The sequence below is a fragment of the Gopherus evgoodei genome, chromosome 6 (genome assembly GCF_007399415.2).
Source record: "Gopherus evgoodei ecotype Sinaloan lineage chromosome 6, rGopEvg1_v1.p, whole genome shotgun sequence".
Taxonomy (NCBI): Eukaryota; Metazoa; Chordata; order Testudines; family Testudinidae; genus Gopherus; species Gopherus evgoodei.
This window is the reverse complement of record NC_044327.1, coordinates 107,004,152-107,016,304: the sequence shown is the minus strand read 5'-3', so window position 1 is coordinate 107,016,304 and position 12,153 is coordinate 107,004,152. Positions and strand designations below refer to the sequence as shown.

Here is a 12,153-nt window from a genome sequence, read left to right as displayed (position 1 = left end):
CCAGTCCTCTGGAATAAATCCCGTCTTCCAGGACTTTTCAAAAATAATCACTAATGGCTCCGATACCTTCTCTGCCAGCTCCTTGAGTACTCTAGGATGTATTTCATCAGGCCCTAGTGACTTGAAGACATCTTACTTGTCTAAGTAATTTTTAATTGGTTCTTTTCCTATTTTAGCTTCCGATCCTACCTCATTTTCACTGGCATTCATTATTTCAGATGTCAAATTGCTACTAACTTTTTTGGTGAATACATTCCAAGAACTTTTTGGATAATCTGTGCCTGCTGTATTATTTTCCCAACAGATGTCTGGGTAACTGAAATTCCCCATCACCACCAAGTCCTGTGCTTTGGATGATTTTGTTAGCCTGATCCACCTCTTCTTCCTGGCTAGGTAGTCATGGTGGGAATCTAGTACAGATATCACCCTTGTTTTTCACTTCTTTTATCCTTAGCCAGAGACTTTCAACAAATCTGTCCCCTATTTCCATCTCAACCTCAGTCCAAGTATACATATATATTAAAACTAAGGCAACACCCGCTCCCTTTTCTCCCTGCCTGTCTGTCCTGAAAAGGCTGTGCCCTTCTATACCAATATTTCAATCATGTGTATTATCTGTGATGCCGATTGTGTCACAGTTGTGTTTATTAACTAGCAATTCTAGTTCTTCCTGCCTACTTGCCATACTTCTCGCATTGGTATACAGCCAAGATACGGATTTGATTTTTCCCCTATGTGCTCTTTTGTCTCCCTCACCCCGCCCATGGTCCCCCCAGATTCCAACCTTTCTTCAAGGTGTCTATGTTTTTGACTACCTCTGGGCTTTTGTCTCCTGCCCCCATTGGGCCTAGCTTAAAAGGCTTCCTCACTAGGTTAGCCAGTCTGTATCCAAATATGCTCTTCCCCTTTCTTGATAGGTGGGCCCCATCTCTGCTGAGCAGTCCTTCTTCCTGGGACAGCATCCATAGTGAGGGAAGCCAAGCCCTCCTGGTGACACCACCCTCACAGCCAGGCATTCACCGCCAGGATGCAGCTGTTTCTTCCTGGGCCCGTCCCCTTGACCTGAAAGATCAAAGAGACCACCACCTGCACTCCCAACACCATCACCCTTACTTCCAGAGTCCTGTAGTCATTTCTGATCTGCTCAGGGTCATATCTTACAGTATCATTAGTGCCCACATGGATGAGTAGCATGGGGTAGTAGTCAGAGAGCCAGATGGTCCTTGACAATCTCTCCAAAACTTCCTGTATATGGGCCCCTGGCATACCTCCCAGGATGCCAGGCATACCTCCCAGGCAGCATACCTCCCAGGATGCCATGTCAGGGCAACAGATGCGTGCCACCGTCCCCTTCAGAAGAGTCCACCACCACTACCCTACGTTTCCTCCTGGGAATGGCAGCTGAGATTTCTCCAGTCTTCTCCACCTTTGGGAGCAGTTCCTCATAGCTCAATGTCAGGGCAGCATAAGGTTTCTTCATCACTACGATGGGTGGGTGGGAGTAGGGGCGAAGCACTACCTGCTTCCGGAAGTAACTAGCAGTCAGTGTCCTCCCTGTGACAGAGTCATATCCTCCTCCCCCGGTGGCATGACAGCAGTCCTAGTCAGCTTCCTCAGCCTTGAATGTCTCCATGTGAATATACTCTCAATGAATTCCTCGTGTGCAAGGATGCTTTTCAGCCTGGCCAACTCCTCCTGTAGCTCTCCCACCTGCTTCCTAAGAGATAAGGAACTTCTGCAGGCAGTTGAAGAATGCTGACAGAGCACACACATTTCAGAACAGTGGCTAATAGAGGGTCAATGGCAGATTTGTAATGATTAGTGAGATTTTTGCCTCATATTACCAAGTGCTGTAATCCCAGTTCTGGCTGCCTCAGAAGCAGCTACTGAAGCATATCATCATCAAGCAGGCTTTTACATCTCTTGCTGCAGGATCAAAGTGTGCACACATTCTCGCTCTCCATTTACCTCAGGACAGTCTCTGCCAAACAAAAGCCCATAACCATGAAGGTCATGGGAATGCTGATTCACATTAAAAGCGTTTCATTTTCACGCAAGCTGTTTAATTATTTTTGAAGTAGTTTCTTTCCCTTATGTCCAAAACAGTTTATATTTGTTTTAAAGGGGGTGATCATTTGTATTGTAGGTCATATAGCCTCATTTCCTCAATACACATGACACTAAGCATTTGCTATGTTGCCAAGAGGCATAATACCTCAGTTGGTCAGTCTACAGCAGATGCTGTTAATTATGTGTCACATTGCCATGGACTCCTATTTTCAATTAATATAAAATTTTGCTTTCACTGTGTGGTAATTTTTGTTTGGTCCCTGACACTGATGGCTTTGGATACTTTATTCTAACTCTTGGGCAAGGGTTTCCTATAATTTCCCTGTGACTGAATTTCTTCAAAGACCCTCTTCTATGCAATAGCCACAAAGTCTGTTCATGCACACCTTCCATTTTTTGCTTTCTCATTTAAACCTCCATCCTAAAATACTGGGTCACTGAGATTTGTGGCTGGAGGGAGCTGTTATTATAATCTTTATGATGACAACTCATTTGTTTTCTCCTTCCTCTGCCCCCCTTTTTCTGTTTGATGAAGGGGGCAGCCATAGGAAATTGCTTCTTAACGCTTCCAGCAGGAACATAATTCAGCACTGAAATTAAAGTTCTTCCTGTCATATAGTAAGAGCAGAGAAATCATGTCAGCACCTGATGCCTGAGGACAGGGCAAGCTAATTCTCTCAAACATTTTGGAGAGAATTATGGTAATGGGACAGAAGGGGCAAGATATGCCTACGCAAGCTGCTGCCCCCAATGTAAAATGCTCTGACAGCTCTGGTGGTGACACGAGAAGTGGAAAAGCAGTCAGGGCTCAATCCAACTCCCACTGAAGTCCAATTGATTTTATTGGGAGATGAATCAGACGCTTAGGCCCAAATTGTTAAAGCTATTTAGGTGTTGCTGCACTCAGCGTTGCAATGCCTAACTGATTTAGGAGCCTAAATCTCATTTTGAAAAGGAATTTAAGCATTTAAGACTAAACACTGTTGTCACCAGCCACCTGTGAACACTTGCCCATCAAGACATTGGACAATCAAATCCAGTATCCTGTTTCTGAGGGTGACCAATAAAAAAACAGTGCTCTTGAAGTTTGAAAAGGGCAAGTGACAAACCCTCTGTAAAGAATCCCACATGGAAGTGCACACTCTTACTACTACTATGAAATGAACTTTAAAATAATAATAAAAAAAGGTAAATCCATTCTTATGTACTTTACTTACATGCAAAATACCTTATGAAATGTATTGAAAACACATTTTTTAGACTCAGAAGGCTAAAGCTGCTCAGACTTATGCTAAGTTCCACAGTTGTGCTTCATTGCCTTTCGGCTAGCAGAAAAGCCAGTCTGCCTCCTCCCATTTTACTCTCCACTGTAAAATACTAGTCAACATATCTACTTACAACAAATGAAGGGGTTCATTTTCCTCTTTCATTTCGTGTCCCTTCATATACCATATTTTCCTACTGATGAAGATATTTGCAGAATTTGTACTAATCATGTTTGAATCTGCAGTATATGCAACATACTTCAAAGGCCTAGTGAATGAAATATGAGGATGACTGAAGGCTAAGGTTAACTTCTGTTGCATGGTGTTAGTGACAATATACTGATACGGTACTACAATTAAGCTTAGATCAACTCCTGTATTTCCACTCGTCATCTGCAGTCAAAATCTGGAAGTCAAGCTGCTCAATGCTGTATTTGATTTCTTACTGGCTCCATACTTTAGTGACCTTAGGACAATGCATCCTGCCAAAATCCTGAAATAATTCCTATGATAAAAAATGGAAACATGAGTTATGCAGTCTTTTTCTGGGGCTACAGTTTACAAAGTGTTAGCTCAGTAAACTGTAATAAACAGTAATAATAAAGAACCTTACAAGTTAAAAACATATAGACCAAACAACTTAACTGATGATATTTTATGGATTTATTTATTGCCATTATTATTTTGGCAACTTACTAAGAGCAAGGTTTGCCTAATGCAGCTCATGCAGGGCAAGTTAAGTTTGTAACTTCATTTCCTGGAGGGGCAATGTAGTTAACTTCATATATTCTGTCAATGTATGCATACACATATCTGTATATGTGACACAGAAGCGGCACCCTCCTCTCTCTCTCTCTCTCTCTCTCTCTCTCTCTCTCTCACACACACACACACACACACACACACAGTTGAAATCAGACTCAACACGACAGCCCTCTTCCCCTCCCTCAGCTGTTATTTTCTCTATTTAAATTATAAATTCCTTGTCTAATGATGTGTCTGTAAAAGCAAAATGAATTAAAGCCTCTCAACACTTCTGAGACATATTGGATGCCAGGGTTCTCTCAGTTTTACAGAGTATTTCTGAAATGTTAAAAACATGTAAACATGTTTCCACTTCTTGTGTGTTCAGAAAGCACCTGCCATAAATAAATAAATAAATAAATAATGAGGAAATTACGACAAGGATCTGGGACACTGGATAAGTTACTTCACAGAGGAAGTCTCTGGCACATCAGGAAATATGACCCAAATTATAGTGGCATGTCAGGACCACTACAGTTAACTAAGGTCACAACTCCTGTTTAAAGGTGGACAATTTTAAGTCCTCTAAAATCAAGATGCTTGGTTAGACTCCTATGAAAGTTGGTGTGCCTCAGCAGGATGAAGGGTAGGGTTAGACACACAAATTTGGGGTCATTTGGAACTGCAAGGGTTGCAGAGATCAATCCCGAAAAAAAACATTTTTCAAAAAGTTTCTAGGTTGGTGTTTGGTTTTTTGTTCTTTTTTGCACACAGAGGCAGAACTCAAACTACTGATGTGATATGGGTCAAAAATGGTCTCCATCTGTTGAGATTTACCCAAGCCAGCACAGGGCCCCCACTAAATCTTTGGCAGACCCAAACTGAGAATGGTATTTAAGACAAAATGGCTAGAGGGCTTCCATTCTCACCATTTTATATGCTTTAAAACTTGACTCTGCTTTAATGCTCTAAAATCCAAACAGTAAATCAGACTGCTTTGAAATTTGGTGTGTCTCATGGTGGCATGGGGTAGCATTTGTGATCCAAAATTTAATTGAGGAGTTCTTAAGTTGCAGTCCTGTGCCCCATCCTCCCAAACTGTCTCTTTCCATTGCCTTGTACTGTTAAACTGAGAGGTATTAATGACTGGATGAAACCACAGATCTCATTGAGATTGATGGCTGTGAACTCACCCTTCAATTAATAAAGAAAAGTTAATGACAACCCCCCACCTCAAACAAATGGAGCTTTGGACCGAGTGACTGGTGGTTGCTACAATTTGTGAGTGATATGTGGCAATTTTATTTGGGGGAATATAATCAAAGCATTTGGAGAAAAAACACAACATGAGAATGCTTTCCAGCAGGGATAAAGGGAGTGGAGGAGTGCAGGAGTTATGGGGAAGGGGAGAAAGGTTGGTGGCTCAGGTGAAGGAAGCATTGTACCCCCAGCTCTACTGGAGCACCCCAACACTACACCCTAACTCCCCTCCACCCCTCAGCTCTGCCAATGCACCAAACTCTGCCCATCCACCAATTCACTGTGAGCTCTGTGGGGTAGGGAATGTCTCTTACCTTGTCGTTGATTTTGGGCACAGCAGCACCACTATAGTTAAGGTTGCATCATGATTTCTCTTTAAAGGCTGGTCCCTGTAAACCCTCTAAAATTGATATGCTTAGTCAGATTCCTCTGAAATTTGGTGTGCCTCAGGGGGATTGGTTTGTCTCAGGAGGTGCAGGGTAGGGCTAGTGCCCCAAATGGGGGCAGTCATTGGAGCTAAGGGTTGTGGACATATAAGCCCCAAAGGCGGGGGGGGGGGACTATTTTTCAAAAAAGTTTCTAGGAGTTTTTGTTCTTTTGCACAGAACTAGATATCAAACAATTCATGTAATGTGAGAAAAAATGGCTTGATTGCCTCAAAGTTTTACGTAAGGTAGTTGGGGGACCAAAATTGGGAACCGTATTTAGGAATATGTTCACTTCTACGTTTGCGTAGTCTGGAAAGATTACTGAGGGACTGGAGGGAGGGGTCGGGGGGAGTGCCCTGAGAGCACAAAGTACCCAAATTAATGTGGTGTGTCCAAAGACACACAGTGCAAAGATTTGGAACTGACCACACAAGTATCTTGGCTGCTGAGGACAAAGAAATGTGCATGTTGCAAGGGTTGCCAACAGGTGGATTCTGGGCAACTCCTGGATCACATGGTTGCAGGAGTTTGCAGGACAGAAAGCAGAACACAACATGGGGATTGCTGGCTACCGGCCGATCTAGGTGGAGGGAGATGGCCCGCATTGGCATCATGTTTGAGGATGTGGTGATTCACTAGACGGAAAAAATCTGGGCCTTAAACCTGGAGTGCACCTGATACACCCTCCAAATCAGCTCTCATACATTGTAAGAGATTTGTATCCAGGAGGTGTGATAGTTTTCTCTGATTTGGCTGAGCATCTGTATAATTGCTACAAAGTCAATAGGAAAGCTGTTAAGTGCTGGAAGAACACTAATTGGGAAAGTGGAGGGTTCATGGTTGACCAGAAAATGTACACAGTATGGCACAAACATTATAAGCTCTGACACTTCACTGTTTCTCAGAGACACGGCTCATCGACTGGACAGAAGCTACTGCCAACTCCAGGGAAACAGAGGGAAGACAACATGAGCAATCACCTCCCTGCCTTTTTGTCCGTCAGTATTGTTAGATGGAATCCTCTGGGTAAGAATGAACTGGTTGTAGAAGGAGGTGAAAAGCTTATATTATTCTGCAACAGTGTAGGTTGGAAGAGTCAAGAGTACTGGTGTATTGCTGGGAGACGAGAGAGACAAGGCTGCATAGGTAACATTAACTGTTTCTTTCCTGGTTTTCAGAAGATTGAGTTTTGTTCAGTTCAACAACATTCTGCAATAGGACAACATACCACCAAGCAACAGTAACTCTATATTAACATTTTTTTTCACCACTGACTTAACTTCAGGTCCCAGGCATCCACAGAAGCTACAGTGCAGATAAAATAGGAAAGCAAAATCTATTTTAGTAAATATCATGTAACGTATATCAATAATGTTTTCATTCCACTATAAATGAGTTATTTGTTAAGAGCTGACAGTGTGTTTGGTGCTATATAAAGTACAATTGTAAACATAGTCCCAGACCAAACAAGCTTGAAATCTAAATTAGAATACAACATAGTAACAGATGGCTTATCTACCTGGGCTCTCAGCAACAGTAATTAAAGCCTGTAATAAATACTTTCCCATTACATTCAATAACCTTTTCCCACTTCTGTAGCATTTTTGCCTACTCCATTCAGCCCCAAGCCTGCTGTTATAACAAGCAGGTCAAATGCTTACCACAATGGTATGGTTCAACATACAAGAGCAAGTTTACCTCCAAAATCAAAGGGATTCCTGCAGAAAGCACACAAACGATGGAATGCAACATGGGTAACAAGATGGTCATGCCTTTAAGCAGACAGTTTGAATCAGTGGTAATCTGACAGTATGTCACCAATCTCTTTTTAGAAGATCATCTCAGGGGATTAGGAAGTTTAAGTAGTAAACTAGAAGTCTTCAATAATATTTCACAATAAATAATACACAGAACTTCCAGAGCCCAAAATCATGTCCTTGAAAATAAGATAATGTATATTCAACAGCCACCAATGGAAACTAGCGTTGTCAGGAAAAAAATGGTTTGTGATGTTGGACATCGGGCCACATTTCTCCCTGGTATAACTGATGATTTCAGTGGAGTTACAACAGGCATGAATTTGGCCCACTGAGAACGCACAGAGATATCAAGGAGACCTTGATCCTGTGACTTGGTTTAACTAAAATTATTTTTTCCACTGTTCCTTTTCCACCATATGAATCATGACGACTTAGTCATTTTAGGCCTAGAGCTGCAGCCCTGATTTTAAGTAGCTCCTTACTTCACAAGTAGAACCAGTGAAAGTAATTGTTGAAATGAACGGAACTCCTCAAACTGAGTAAGGGTAGCAGAAACAGACCCTTTATGAAACTGGCATTACGAAAAGAAGAAATTAAACTGGCTGAATGTTTTTTTTAAAGCCTTCATATGGTATTTAGGAGTATCTCTCTGCTATATAATTTTATAGAATCGTTCCAAAACCTATAAAAGGATTAGACTCAATTAAACTTCTATAGAGTTTTTAAAAGCAGCTGCAATTACAGAAGGATGACCGTGCTTTAAGAGGATAGTTGCTTGGTGTTCTGTGTTAACACGGGCTTCAGTTCTGTAGACTCTTCACCTACTGAGAATCCAGGCATAAGTGGGCTAAAGGCTTCTATTGCCAGCCTAAAGGGAGGGGCTACCCTAGACCCAGATCCCAGGTAATTCTGAGGCACAATTAATGAAAAACAGGGACTGGAGTGAGGTCTGCAGACACTTCAGGACAAAAGTAACTTTACTCATACGAGTAAACATTACACTTACTTAAAAGATTACAGAATTATAGCCTTGGGGTCTCCCAAATAGTTCAAAGGAACAGACAGACAATGTACTTCTTCTAACAGACCTACTCATTCACAAAAGTTGACTAATGTGATGGCTTGGCTGGCTGAAATGTATAACTTTCTCGGACTTTATATCAGTAAACGGTAGTCAGCAGTCTCATTAGCTGGAAGAGATCCCTCTTGTTTTGGTGAAAGGACTTTGTCAAGGTTTTATGTGGCTAAATAGTGACACACTTTGAAAATGAACTGTCCTCTGTTGATAGCCTCTTCCTTAGGATTTCAGGAAGCATTTTTATGCAAATGGCCTGTGGTACTATTAGGGAAAAAAATATTAAAAGTAGGCCTGGCTTACTATTAATACTGGAGTCAAAACAAGCCAGTGCATGTGTAATAATTGTTTTCAATTTTCATCTTCCTCAGATGTAACATGCACTATAGGTGGAGGATCACAAGCCTAAAATTCATCCTGAATGCAAGTCTTTCAATATGCAGTAATTCAAATTTGATCAATTATATCATTGTCCTAAAACAGACGCAGCCTGTTTAAACAAAGTATACAGGGTTACATGTTCATGTCCTACAGAAAAAGGTGGGGAAAATGTTTTATGATCTTGGCAAGGAGTGTTATGGGATTACAACTGCATTCTTCCTTCAGGGACAGCGGCTGTTTGTAGCCCTACAGAACGGGACAGAGATACAGTCTTCAAACCATTCAAAGCCCAAGAATCTGCAGCATCATGGATTTCTGGGCATTCCTAAGGAAAGCATGCCCCATCACACTGCTCTCTAGGGACCCTATCTGACTCCCATTAGCGTCAGTGGAAAGCCTCGTTTCAATGGGAGCTGAATATGGTCCTGGGTTCCCATTGACAGTCAAGCTCTTTCCAGGACTCCAGCCAGCAGACGTTACAAAGAAGAGTTAATGTCGTTTGGAGCTCAGTTAACTCTTGACTAGAACTCCCCTGGGGGCATGGAACAAAATGGCTGCTCCTCAGTTCCACCCCACAGCAAAAAAAATCAATTATTCAGCTATATGATGATGTTCTGCTCATTTGGGAACAGCAAGTGAGGAAGCACTATCCCGCTCCTCTCCTTTAAATGATTTCAGGCTTCTTTTCCCTTCCTTTGCTTCATCCCACCATGAAATTAGTATTTGGCCCACAGAGCCAAATTCTACCTCAATTCCTTCTATTCAAATCAATCTAAATCAAATTTGTGAAGTTGCACAGGTATAACTGAGGGTATGATGTGGTCCAAACGACATATGAAAGTAACATTAAGTGTTGGATTTCAACCTAACAAGAAGCATGGACATTTATACACAGACCCAATCTCGATCCTCAAAAACATATCACCTTTCATTAAAAGCAAAGAATAAGAAAAGTTAAGAAAATGTCAGTATGGCGGCATCTTTCAAAGAAGGGAAAGGAAGAGGGGCGAGATGAGAGGGCAATGGAGAGAAGTACAATGAGATTAAACAAGAGGGTGGAAAGGTGAAAGATATTTGCAAAAGGTTTCCATCAAGAGCCAAAAGACCTTATATCAGAAGCAGGAAGCTTTCTGAGGAAATAGAAGTGCAATGGACTTTGTCAAATTAGCCTAAACTACACAGTGTCTCCTAAACATTAACGAATTCTCACACTCACTGCTAAAAGGGAACAGTGGAATTCTGGAATTACCTACATCAGAATAAATGTAAAAATGTGAAGACAGATACTAACAAGTGTTTTGCTGTGAAAAAAAAGTACTTTCAGTTTATAAAGTCACACTTTCAAGAATCTCACTCAAATATGGCAATGATAAAGGCTAAAAGTGTTTTAATGATGAATGGATCCACATTATCTTATCATTCAGTTACACTGTCAATAGAGCAGCAGATTAAAAGAAACTTTGTTAATGTTTAAACTGCACTTGTAAAGTTAGAGGAAAGAAAGTTAAAGAGTAAATGCTTGGATCTGGTCTTTCACACTATCAAGTTGCACCCAGCTACATTACGTAGTTTAATTCAAGGAAGCATCCAACTTCATCTTATATTTTCACTCAGAAGATTGATTTTTTAAAAAATGGCTAAAAAGTTGTTAAATGAGAACTCAAGTGTTATACATTAATATTCTGAACCTTTTATACAAACAGGAAACCTTACAGGAAGGGGACAGTCATTTTTCAAACAGCTTTTATTTATTTATTTTTAATATGTTAATGTCTGCACTGGTGTGGAAAATACTTAGAATGACATTCTATTCTTAACTCACATTAATCCCCTCTGGTAAAATAATGTTAACTCGCTTGTAGGGGAAAGGACTTTTCAAGTCTTCTTTTCTATCTACACTCCTATGTTCCCTCACTGCCCCCAACCAACAAGATGCAAGGTCTTGGATTCATCATCACCCTTCCCCTGGAAGATGTGGATAGGATCCCACAAACTTCCCTTCAGAGGAAATGGTCCATAGGAAGCACCAATATTAATCCAGTTAATCCTGAAACAATGTGATATTTTTCATTGCCTTGGCGTGAATTCAGAGTATAGAAGAAACAAAGTAAGTACACGTCTGCAGAAATGATAGCATGCTGGCATTACTTTGTTTGCTTGACATTAAAAACGACATTGTGCCAAAAGAGAGGTCGGGGGGAGGGAAAATGGTGAAACAGAGAATTTAAGAAACAAGCCTACACTACAATAATGACCTGTAAACACAACACCTTGGACTGTGATCACAGATTTCACAAGAAAAGGAAGTTTAGGTCAAGTCAGCAAGTCGTGGGAAAACTCCCATGAAAAAGCACAAATGCTACAAGAAGATGTATTCATGATTTCACATTCTTCCCTCTAAGTCAACAACAAATATTGTTCTTTGGAGTTACTATGGGTATGTCTATACTACCCAGCAGGGGTCGATACTGACCCCCAAGCGCTCTCCCGTCGACTCCTGTACTCCAGCGCTGCGAGAGATGCAGGCAGAGTTGATGGGGAAGCAGCAGCAGTTGACACAATGCGGTGAGTAGATCTAAGTATGTCAACTTCAGCTATGCTATGTAACTTAGACCGATTCCCCGCCCCCGCATAGACCAGGCCTAAGTTGCTGACAGTGCCATTTTATCAGATGAGTTATTAAACAAAAGTTATCACCACTTTTGGTTACTAACCATCCCTTGAGGCATTGCAAAGGAGATCGGGGTGTTAGCCCCAGTGGGCTGGGCAAATTCAAATATAATTAAATACACTCTGTATATCGGCATCCTCCCTGCAGTTTCACTCTCTATCCTAACAGTACTGCCATGCACTGTTAAATAGCTATTACGTTCCACCCCAGAAGTAGATGCACTTCAGTGGGTGAAATTATACCTATATAAAAAGATTGTTAGGTGCTCTGGAAATCATCATCAAAGAGTTCTAAAAATACCCAAGATAAATTGTACTAAGGCCGAGGGACAATATCCATACTCAGGAGTCATTCTCTCCTCTCACTTACATGAATTTCTTAAACTGTTAAGCATTTTTTTGAGAAGACACACACAGGTGTCTACATTGCCATAAGAGACCCACAGCATGATTGCAGCTGGCCTGGGTCAGCTAGCTCAGGCTTGCGGGTCTCAGGTTGT

General features: G+C 41.3%; 1 protein-coding gene across 1 annotated transcript in view; it reads right to left on the bottom strand.

Moving 5' to 3' along the window:
- The window catches only part of OXCT1 (3-oxoacid CoA-transferase 1), a 146,215-nt gene that overhangs the window by 121,271 nt on the left and 12,791 nt on the right, over window positions 1-12,153 (bottom strand). The window lies entirely within an intron of this gene.